Raw genomic sequence first — 11,691 nt, 5'->3', positions numbered from 1 at the left:
ATACTTGAATTAAACTATTCCTCACTTGCTTGGCCTGGTGGTGCAGACTTATAACTCTGGCTACTCTGGAGATAAAGGCTGGAGGGGAAGAAGTTCAAAGCTGGCTTGGGCAACTTAGCCAGACCCTGTCTCAAAACAAATTTTTGATTAAAAAGAGCTAGGGATGTAGTTCAGCCAGCTCAGGCTACAGTGTGAGTCCTTGTTTCAGAAACAACAAAATGAAAACATGGTGTGGTCTGAGTGTTTTTTTTAAACATTCATCAGTCAATGGACATGTGGGTTGTTTCACACTTGAGGTCATGTGAAAAATGGAATCAGGAACAGTCATGGAAGGAATTTTTAGTAGAATTGGCTGCTTTCAACCAAATAGGAGAAGGACTATTTGAGTGGAGGTACAGGACGAACAGATAGAAAGAAGAAATCAGGGGTACAGGGTAGAGTGTGGGGAGGGGAATGAACAAAGTAAAATGAAACACATCTGTAAAAATGTCATTTCATCAATAATGAAAGGCAACATTTAGTCTGCTAATTAAAAAAATTAACACTGAGAGGTGGTAGCACACATATTTAGTTCCAGTACTTAGGCAGATGCAGGTAGATCTCTGGGTTTGAGGACAGTCTGATTCTACAGAGCAAGGTCCAGGACAGCCAGGGGTACACAGAGAAACCCTGTCTCTAAAAAATAAAACAACAACAACAAGAACAACAACAAAAACGTTTAACAAGCACAGAGCACACATAAGAAAGAAATATTTCTTTTGGCTTCTTGGCTCTGTAGTAGAGCACAGGTGCCATGAAGACAGGAAGGGAAATGGGGGGAAACATAAGTGGGGAGGTCAATGATGGGGTGGGGGTGGGGGGTAATGTATAGGGTGGGAAAGCCAGCAGGAGAGTGAATGGATAATGACTTCTTTGGTGTTTGAAAGAATCCATAGGCAGATCTATTTCTCATAGGCTTTCTTAAAAATGCATATACAAAATATGTACATGTAGTTAATTGGAAATATCCCATCCTGGGGAACAATGCCCTCCCCTGGAAGCACAGACATTAGGAGACAAAATCTGGTGCCAGGTGTGTGAAACCTCCTTTGAGTTTTGTGGTTTGATGGTCAAGAGATTTCCTCAGACAATATAAGCTGTTGCCATTGGTCTGGTTGCCTGCCAGAACTTGAGGACATGACCCTCCTGAAGAGCAAGCAACCACTGCTCTTCCAAAGGACCCAGGCACAGTTCCCAGCACTTCTGTGGCAGCTCACAGCCATCTGTGTCTACAACTCCAGTTCCAAGGACTCCAGTGCCCTCTCAGTTCCTCTTCTGTCCTCTGTGGGCACAAGGAATGCTTGTGGTACACACACATACATGCAGGCAAAACACCCAAGGGGTGAGGTGCCACAACACTTTAATCCTTATTAAAACTTATTTAAGCTTGTTTTTCCCGTAAATGCTAATTTCCCGTTACATGGTTCCCTCAGTCACCCTTTGTCTCACTTAATGGAGCTAAAGATTTTCTCAGGAAGTAGAAAAGAAACCCTGGAGGCTTTCCCAGGTGCACAGCTCCCGCCCCTCTGAGACTCTGGGGCGAATCTAGGAGAGATCAGTTATCCGCTGGGCGGGGCCAGCACTCAGAGGGACAGGAGTTTCTTTCTTCCTTTCCTACTTACCCTCAACTAAGAGCTGGGAGAGTGGGAAGGAGGCGCCCAGTGCATGCTGCTGGAGGTTGCAGCCCCCACAGAGGATTGAGATCCGAGCACAGGACGGCCCGGCCTGGACCACGTAAGATTCTTGCATTATCCCCACCTTCCTGGTAGCTTGAGCGATCTCTCTGGAGCCAGGGCCTCTCCCTTGACTGAGTGTGTGACCCTGAGCCTGGGAGCTTTGGGAATTGGCGCTTGCTGGGCCCCTGGGGCAGGTGGAGGAGACACCACGTGGGATGGCCTTTTTCATGCCTTTAGGGACCCTTGAGTTTGTGCACTGGGTAGCATCCGCAAAGCCTGGTGGAAGGGCTTCGTGGACCCGGAATCACGTCCCTGGTGTAGAGGAGGCTGTGGGAGGCCAGAGAAGGCTCAGGGACTTAGCACTAAGCAGCCCACCCCCCACTCTCTGCCTGTGCACAGCCAGTTAGGCGCGGGTGTTGTGGTGGTTTGAGCTAAGTAATGGCTAAAGTGTGGCCGCCCTGTGCAAGGCTGTGCGGGTTCCCCAAACTTAGGGCAGGAACGTTTGCTTTCGTGGATGTTTCAGAGGGAAAAAAATTACTAAAAACAGCTGCATTTCTGAGTGTGCATTGGCAATTTCTCACAAAATTTCAGGGTTTTTTTTTTTTTTTTTTTTTTTTTTTTGTTAGCAAGACTAGGTTTCTTTGTGTAGCCCTGGCCGCCCCTGGAACTCACTCTGTAGACCCGGCTGTCCTCCAACTAAGAGATCCCTCTTCCTAAGTCTCCCAAGTGCTGCGATTAAAGCCATCCACCACCGGCCAGTCACATTTTCACTGGTCTAGACTCTAGAGTTTTGTGAACTGGAGAAGATATGAAATCAAGGTTATGAATACTTTACAGCACTGATTGCAGATACCAGGACCTTGCTCATGTGAGGAAAAGCACTCTGCCTACAACCACTTGCTCCCTGGAATATTAAAGCAATAATGAAATTTAAATTTTAAATTTTTTTAGAAAAAATACTTTCCGATACCAAAGTCTATAATAATACAATATGACTAAGAAGAGCAAGTCCTATTTAAAAAAAAAACAGGTCAAAATGCAAATTATTTACAAATGAGAGCATTGACTGTATTTGTGGGTGTTCCTCTGGATCCTTGTATTTGTTGTTACTCATTGGAGCATAAGCCTCCAATGCAGCATTATTTAAAACTTAAAGTTTCTGAAGAGATTGATATCATAGTTCCTACTTATTTACCACAATGAATATTATGTTCACATATAGCCATAGGTTTTTTTTTTTTGCTGTGTTTTTACTCAGATATAGGAATACTTAATCTTCCTCCTCTATCGTCTAGAATGATAATGAATGACCTAACACACAAAACAATACAAAAGAAGGTACCTCTCCATTTAGTTTCTGCATCCCTACAAGGTTTATCAAGGTTTAGTCGGTGAACCAGGCATGGAACTAGGAACTTCCTGTACTTAGCCATCGCTCTTTCTCAAGTTTGTGTATACTCCAAGGTGATTTGATACCGGAATAGATTTAGGTTCTCTTCCACTATTATTTTTCAAACTGTCTTGTCCTCAACATCCTCCTGCTTTCATCACCCAATGCTAAGATAAGAAGCCTCTTATAACACATTCAGCACGGCAGAATTATTTTTGAAGTTTACTTTATCTTTTAAATTTCTCTGTGTGTGTATGACTGTGTATGTGTGTGTATACAAAGTGTGTATGTGTAGTGCATGAGGCACAGTATACACAATGGTCAAAACAAATATTAGCAGTTAGTTTTCATTTTTAACCTTGTCTGAAAGAGGGTCTCCCTTATTTTTGTGTTCTCAACGCACACAGTAGCGGACCTAGAATTTTTGGCTTTATTCTGCTGGCTTCTTTAATTTCTATCTACCTAAACAAAGGTAGAACGACAGGGATGCTATGGTTTGCAGAGGATCTAGACACAGGTTTTCAGGCTCACTGAAGGAAATGCTTTTACCTGAGACACCTCTGTGATCTTACAATTCTTCTTCCATGAATGTTATACCTTTTTATATGTCGACAACTATTTTAATTACATTTTTAAATAAAGGAAATTACTCCTTGTTTATATCCATTATAAGCAAAGATATGGAGTGGGGTTCAAATGTCATTTGACACTATATGGTTCAGGATAGAATAATTAACCTACTCATATATATATTCTATATACATTAAAAATAAAAATATATGATATATATCAGTGCTGTATATAGAAAACATGTATGTAAACTAAAATATTCTCTCAGAAGAATTGCTGTCGCTGTACCATGGAGAATCCAAACCCTCTAGGCTGCATATGGGCTGATGTAGGGAATTTCTTCCGCCCTACCTCACCATGTGAAAAAGTCCAAATGGCGACCCAGGAATTATAGGTGGAGCCTTGCCAGAAACAAGCAAAAACTTCTGCAAACCACACACATACTGCCAAGAATCTGGGAGAGGTTCAAGCCTGCTCAGGGCCATGTAGCAAGTGAGGCCAGAAGTCTATCATGCATGTAACTCCCTCCCTGCCATTTCCTCTCCTCTCTTGGTGACAGGCCTTCTCTCTGGCTTGCCTTTTGTTTCTTTTACAAATGGCTTTCCCCTTGAGCTGTGCTACAGGTGGAATTTAGAGACTGGGATCTCTCAGAAAAGGTTCCAGCTCCAGAGCCACATGGCCAGAACCCTACAAGGACTCTGGGAAGCACCCCATCATCATCCTATGCAAGCTGGTTGTGTGTACCCAGTGGCCCAGAGCACAAGGCAGGGTGGTGGCTCAAGGTGAATTCCAGTAGAAGCTCCAGAGCAGGGTTTGGGCTCAGGGGTGCTCACAAAGAGGCCAGGCAGGACTTAGGTACCATGGGGCCCAGGATTCCTGGTCCCTGCCTCCCCTGACAAGTCTCCCCTCTAGGATTCAGGACACACATGCAGGCCGCATACTCCTGTGTTCTCCTGCCTAGCTCACCTTGCCTTAAACCCAGGGAGAACTCCCAGGGTCTAAGGTAGAAGACCCCCTTGTCCTGCACTCCCCTGTCCAGACATCATCTCAGCAGGAAGAATACATAGAGAAGGCTCTGAAATTAACAGAGGGCTCTATCTAGAGTTCTAGAACCCTTGAGTATGCAGATGTGCTCGTGTGTGTGTGTGTGTGTGTGTGTGTGTGTGTGTGTGTGTGTGTGTTTGTGTACACTCCGGGGATTACTGTGCCCCAGTACTGTGAGAAGACATAAACAGTGACTCAGAGGCACAGTATGTAACAGTTATGGTGGTCAGCTCTGGGATGTAGGGGAAGCCGGGTTGGCATGTAGGGGAAGCCTTACAGGGCTCCAACATTCAGCTCCAGCTCAGGTGAGCACAAGATTTGGAGTGTTGCGTCCTGTGTGTGTTTTGGGGCTCAGGACCATGCCGGGGCATGGTGGATGAGAGCATTGTGTAGGAACCATGGGGAAGGTGGCAGGATTGTCCTTTGAAGTGGCCTGCCAGGCAGGTCTAGGAGGTCAGGGCCTCCACCCCCAACCCAAGCAGTAGGAAGCTCCCTTTTTAGCCTCAGCAGATGTCTCCAGGAAGCTTTGTAGAGAGGAAGATTTGGAAGAGCATAGACAGGCTTGTCTCCAGGTGGCAGGGAGAGTGATTTTCTTGTAGGCTCCATCATGGAAGATGTCAGCAGTGTGGAGGTGGGCCTTTGTAGGCTTTCAGTGCTCATTGAAGCAAGGCTTCCTGTTGGGGAGTGCAAAGCATTTCCCGACTGAACATGGCCTAGCTACCCTGCAGACCAGGATTAGAGTGTACATAGGAAGGAGGGATAGAGAAAGACAGAGATAGAGGTGGAATTGGAGGTAGAGGAGGATAGACAGATGGTTGGGGGGACAGGGAGCCAGAGGGTAGCAGAGAAATTGAGAATCTGCATGTGGGATGTTGGGTGTTTTCGTGTTTGTTGGTGTTTTTCTATGCAGGCTGGTGGGCAGACCCATTCTGTCTATGGACACTTGTTTCTCTTCCATGGATCTGGGCCCCTGGAGGGAATTTTGTGTGAGGATACCTGGAATAGGGGTGGTTGTGTGCTGCAGGAATCCTGGTGTTTGTGTTAAGTGTCCCTCAGCTTCTCTGTTGCCTGTCCTAGGTCCAGTTGAATGTCTTGAAGAGCTGAGTGAGTCCTGTGTGTGCCTAGGCCCTGCCACAGGTAGGTGGGTGTCCACAGAGGATACAGAGAGTTCCATGCCTTACAGGGTCTTGGGGATGTTAGAGAACGGAAAGAGACGTTTCCCGATGGTGCCTGGTAATTGGTATAGGGTAGGGTCGGGTGGGAGCAGATGAGGGGTGGGAGATGGAGGACTTTGCAGAGGAGAGGAATTGTGACAGAGATGGAGGTAGGTCAGAATGGTTGCCAGGTGTTGCCTAGGAGACGGTAAAGTTGGGGTCTGCGCCCATGGTTTGGTAGGCAAGCGGGCAGGTGGGTGCAATATTTCTTCTTTTGATGTGTGCTTGTCTCTAGCTCAGGGACCTGGATGGATTGCCTGTTGAGGGGAGGTTGTGGATGTCCCTGGCCCCTAGTGATCCCTGCTTCGGGAGATGTGGGGCAGCATCCACCTGATGGACTTCATCAAGGATGCCAAGGTTTTGGAAGGAAGCCCTTCTCCTCTCCCATCTCAATATCAAACCATGGGACCATGGAACATGGGACTCAGGCCCCCGACGCTGGAGTCGTGACCAGTGCACACAGCTGCCTGCCCTTTTCCCTTGTGTCCATCCCAGAGCGGCCTTCTGCCAGGTGGGAAGCCCGTGCTGGGCCTAGGGTCCCATTGAGTTGGGTGGAGTCTTGTAGACAGCTGCTGGATCTCTGAAAGCTGCGGTGTGTGTGTGTGTGTGTGTGTGTGTGTGTGTGTGTGTGTGTGTGTCTGTGTCTGTGTCTGTGTTAGGGGTGAGGGCCATTCTAGGGCAGGGATGCAGCTGTGATAATACCCTGGTTTGGCTGCTAGGGGGCGACGCTCAGCCCCTGGTCCCCAAATCCTTGAGTCTGTTTCTGAGGCTCCTTCCCTAGAGTCCAGATTGGCATGTGGTTTGTGTAGGATTCCCTTAGGGTCTGGTGTGGGCTCTCCAGTGCTTCTGCGCCCACATGCACACACTCCGCACTAGGGCCCCTCCATGACACCCTCCACCACCAGCCCCCTCTCCAGGTTCCACATGATACCCTCAGGCGGGGCCTTCATGGGCTGGCATGCTCCCAAAGCCGAGTGTCTCAGGGCAGTGCAGGGCATGGAGGAACCTGTTAAGGTCGGTAACCAACATCTGTCCACCGCACCCCCAGCTGCTGCACACCCTGGGATCCCTAGCAGCAGCCCTAGAGCCTCATGTCTGTGCAGTCCAGGCCACCATTGTCGGCCTCCATCTTGGAACTAGACAGGAGAATTCTGGCCTTTTTTTTGAAAATTGTTTTGCTTTGCGAAGGGCGGAGGCAGAGCACCCTTCGCCCTGGGTGGCTGACATTCGCGATGCACTGCTGCCATCACGCGGATTCAGTTTACCTATTCCGCCAGCAAGTCCCTGTGCTTTACTGGAAATGGAGTCGGACCGGCTAGGGAAGGGCTTCCTCGTGGGTCCCCCAGGACCAAAGCGGTTCTATTGCCAGCTCCATGACCCAGGTTAGCTGGAGGTGGAAGCAGGGTCCAGGTGACCAGCTCCGGGCGGGCGCCACGAGGCTCGGCTTGCGGGTCACGGAAGCACAGTCTCCCGGGTCCTCTGGGCGCCATGTCTGGCAGGAGCAGAGGACTTCTCAGCAGAGGATTGTGCAGCCTGGGCTGCATCATGGTCGGTGTGGGGAACTTTTCCTGCCAGGGTGCCAGCCTGCCTGCCCATACCATGGTGCACAAGGCCCCCTGCCTAGCTTTTGTCTGAGCATCCCCAGAAGTACCCACAGCTCCCTTCCGGAGACCACACAAACTCTGCCCTGAATCTCTGGGAGGGTCTCAGGGTCTCAGGCCTGGTGGCTAGCTTCTCTGACCAAATGTCTGTCATCCATTTAACTCCTCCTGCCATCCCCTCTCTTCTCTGGCTGCCAGGTCTTCTCTCTGGCTTGCCTTTTGTTCCTTATACAGGGTTTTCCCTGGAGCTGTGCTTCAAGTGGAATTCAGGGCCTGGGACCTGTCAGAAAAGGTTCCTGCTCCAGAAACACATCCCCACATCCCTACCAGGGGTCTGAAAGCCCCCACCCATCATCATCCTCTGCAAGCTGGTTGGGTGTACCCAGTAAGGAAGGCAGTGTAGTGGCTCAAAGTGAATCCAAGTAGAAGCAGGTAGAGAAGGGTCTGGACTCAGGGGTGCTCACAAAGAGGCCGTGTAGGACTTAGGTACCGTGGAGGTCAGATTTCATGGCCCCTGCCTCCCCTGACAAGCCTCCCCTCTGGGATGGAGGACACACCTGCAGGCTGCAAACTCCTGTCTTACCTGCCTAGCTCACCTTGCCTTAAACCAGGTTAGAGCCCCTTGGATCAAAGGTCCAAAAGCCCCATGTCTTGCACTATCCTGTCCAGGCATCATCTCAGATGGAAGAATACTTAGAGAAGGCTCTGAAATTAACAGAGGCCTCTATCTACAGTTCTAGAACCCTTGAGTATGCAGATGTGCTCGTGTGTGTGTGTGTGTGTGTGTGTGTGTGTGTGTGTGTGTGTGTTTGTGTACACTCCGGGGATTACTGTGCCCCAGTACTGTGAGAAGACATAAACAGTGACTCAGAGGCACAGTATGTAACAGTTATGGTGGTCAGCTCTGGGATGTAGGGGAAGCCCGGGTTGGCATGTAGGGGAAGCCTTACAGGGCTCCAACATTCAGCTCCAGCTCAGGTGAGCACAAGATTTGGAGTGTTGCGTCCTGTGTGTGTTTTGGGGCTCAGGACCATGCCGGGGCATGGTGGATGAGAGCATTGTGTAGGAACCATGGGGAAGGTGGCAGGATTGTCCTTTGAAGTGGCCTGCCAGGCAGGTCTAGGAGGTCAGGGCCTCCACCCCCAACCCAAGCAGTAGGAAGCTCCCTTTTTAGCCTCAGCAGATGTCTCCAGGAAGCTTTGTAGAGAGGAAGATTTGGAAGAGCATAGACAGGCTTGTCTCCAGGTGGCAGGGAGAGTGATTTTCTTGTAGGCTCCATCATGGAAGATGTCAGCAGTGTGGAGGTGGGCCTTTGTAGGCTTTCAGTGCTCATTGAAGCAAGGCTTCCTGTTGGGGAGTGCAAAGCATTTCCCGACTGAACATGGCCTAGCTACCCTGCAGACCAGGATTAGAGTGTACATAGGAAGGAGGGATAGAGAAAGACAGAGATAGAGGTGGAATTGGAGGTAGAGGAGGATAGACAGATGGTTGGGGGACAGGGAGCCAGAGGGTAGCAGAGAAATTGAGAATCTGCATGTGGGATGTTGGGTGTTTTCGTGTTTGTTGGTGTTTTTCTATGCAGGCTGGTGGGCAGACCCATTCTGTCTATGGACACTTGTTTCTCTTCCATGGATCTGGGCCCCTGGAGGGAATTTTGTGTGAGGATACCTGGAATAGGGGTGGTTGTGTGCTGCAGGAATCCTGGTGTTTGTGTTAAGTGTCCCTCAGCTTCTCTGTTGCCTGTCCTAGGTCCAGTTGAATGTCTTGAAGAGCTGAGTGAGTCCTGTGTGTGCCTAGGCCCTGCCACAGGTAGGTGGGTGTCCACAGAGGATACAGAGAGTTCCATGCCTTACAGGGTCTTGGGGATGTTAGAGAACGGAAAGAGACGTTTCCCGATGGTGCCTGGTAATTGGTATAGGGTAGGGTCGGGTGGGAGCAGATGAGGGGTGGGAGATGGAGGACTTTGCAGAGGAGAGGAATTGTGACAGAGATGGAGGTAGGTCAGAATGGTTGCCAGGTGTTGCCTAGGAGACGGTAAAGTTGGGGTCTGCGCCCATGGTTTGGTAGGCAAGCGGGCAGGTGGGTGCAATATTTCTTCTTTTGATGTGTGCTTGTCTCTAGCTCAGGGACCTGGATGGATTGCCTGTTGAGGGGAGGTTGTGGATGTCCCTGGCCCCTAGTGATCCCTGCTTCGGGAGATGTGGGGCAGCATCCACCTGATGGACTTCATCAAGGATGCCAAGGTTTTGGAAGGAAGCCCTTCTCCTCTCCCATCTCAATATCAAACCATGGGACCATGGAACATGGGACTCAGGCCCCCGACGCTGGAGTCGTGAGCAGTGCACACAGCTGCCTGCCCTTTTCCCTTGTGTCCATCCCAGAGCGGCCTTCTGCCAGGTGGGAAGCCCGTGCTGGGCCTAGGGTCCCATTGAGTTGGGTGGAGTCTTGTAGACAGCTGCTGGATCTCTGAAAGCTGCGGTGTGTGTGTGTGTGTGTGTGTGTGTGTGTGTGTGTGTGTGTGTGTGTCTGTGTCTGTGTCTGTGTGTTAGGGGTGAGGGCCATTCTAGGGCAGGGATGCAGCTGTGATAATACCCTGGTTTGGCTGCTAGGGGGCGACGCTCAGCCCCTGGTCCCGAAATCCTTGAGTCTGTTTCTGAGGCTCCTCCCCTAGAGTCCAGATTGGCATGTGGTTTCTGTAGGATTCCCTTAGGGTCTGGTGTGGGCTCTCCAGTGCTTCTGCGCCCACATGCACACACTCCGCACTAGGGCCCCTCCATGACACCCTCCACCACCAGCCCCCTCTCCAGGTTCCACATGATACCCTCAGGCGGGGCCTTCATGGGCTGGCATGCTCCCAAAGCCGAGTGTCTCAGGGCAGTGCAGGGCATGGAGGAACCTGTTAAGGTCGGTAACCAACATCTGTCCACCGCACCCCCAGCTGCTGCACACCCTGGGATCCCTAGCAGCAGCCCTAGAGCCTCAAGTCTGTGCAGTCCAGGCCAACATGGTTGGTCTCCATCTTGGAACTAGACAGGAGAATTCTGGCCTTTTTTTTGAAAATTTTTTTGGTTTGCGAAGGGCGGAGGCAGAGCACCCTTCGCCCTGGGCGGCTGACATTCGCGATGCACTGCTGCCATCACGCGGATGCAGTTTGCCTATTCCGCCAGCAAGTCCCTGTGCTTTACTGGAAATGGAGTCGGACCGACTAGGGAAGGGCTTCCTCGTGGGTGTCCCAGGACCAAAGCGGTTCTATTGCCAGCTCCATGACCCAGGGGAGCTGGAGGTGGAAGCAGGGTCCAGGTGACCAGCTCCGGGCGGGCGCCACGAGGCTCGGCTTGCGGGTCACGGAAGCACAGTCTCCCGGGTCCTCTGGGCGCCATGTCTGGCAGGAGCAGAGGTCTTGTCAGCAGAGGATTGTGCAGCCTGGGCTGCATCATGGTCGGTGTCGGGAACTTTTCCTGCCAGGGTGCAGCCTGCCTGCCCATACCATGGTGCACAAGGCCCCCTGCCTAGCTTTTGTCTGAGCATCCCCAGAAGTACCCACAGCTCCCTTCCGGAGACCACACAAACTCTGCCCTGAATCTCTGGGAGGGTCTCAGGGTCTCAGGCCTGGTGGCTAGCTTCTCTGACCAAATGTCTGTCATCCATTTAACTCCTCCTGCCATCCCCTCTCTTCTCTGGCTGCCAGGTCTTCTCTCTGGCTTGCCTTTTGTTCCTTATACAGGGTTTTCCCTGGAGCTGTGCTTCAAGTGGAATTCAGGGCCTGGGACCTGTCAGAAAAGGTTCCTGCTCCAGAAACACATCCCCACATCCCTACCAGGGGTCTGAAAGCCCCCACCCATCATCATCCTCTGCAAGCTGGTTGGGTGTACCCAGTAAGGAAGGCAGTGTGGTGGCTCAAAGTGAATCCAAGTAGAAGCAGGTAGAGAAGGGTCTGGACTCAGGGGTGCTCACAAAGAGGCCGTGTAGGACTTAGGTACCGTGGAGGTCAGATTTCATGGCCCCTGCCTCCCCTGACAAGCCTCCCCTCTGGGATGGAGGACACACCTGCAGGCTGCAAACTCCTGTCTTACCTGCCTAGCTCACCTTGCCTTAAACCAGGTTAGAGCCCTTGGATCAAAGGTCCAAAAGCCCCATGTCTTGCACTACCCTGTCCA

The 11,691-nt window shown here is 50.7% G+C and overlaps 1 long non-coding RNA gene across 2 annotated transcripts; it reads left to right on the top strand.

The window, feature by feature from the left end:
• Positions 1 to 1,315: 1,315 nt before the first annotated feature.
• LOC114689437 lies at positions 1,316 to 11,639 on the top strand. Of its 2 annotated transcripts, XR_005090629.1 has the most exons (5): positions 1,316 to 1,773; positions 5,797 to 5,856; positions 6,169 to 6,444; positions 9,284 to 9,343; positions 9,656 to 11,639. It is a non-coding gene; the product is annotated as an uncharacterized LOC114689437 (long non-coding RNA). The 2 variants fall into 2 exon arrangements; XR_003733908.2 differs by lacking the exon at positions 1,316 to 1,773 and having other exon boundaries at positions 4,975 to 5,856.
• Positions 11,640 to 11,691: the final 52 nt, after the last annotated feature.

The sequence above is a fragment of the Peromyscus leucopus genome, unplaced genomic scaffold (genome assembly GCF_004664715.2).
Source record: "Peromyscus leucopus breed LL Stock unplaced genomic scaffold, UCI_PerLeu_2.1 scaffold_1799, whole genome shotgun sequence".
Taxonomy (NCBI): domain Eukaryota; kingdom Metazoa; phylum Chordata; class Mammalia; order Rodentia; family Cricetidae; genus Peromyscus; species Peromyscus leucopus.
Note: the sequence above shows the minus strand (reverse complement) of the source record. Positions and strands in the feature narration are given on the sequence as shown.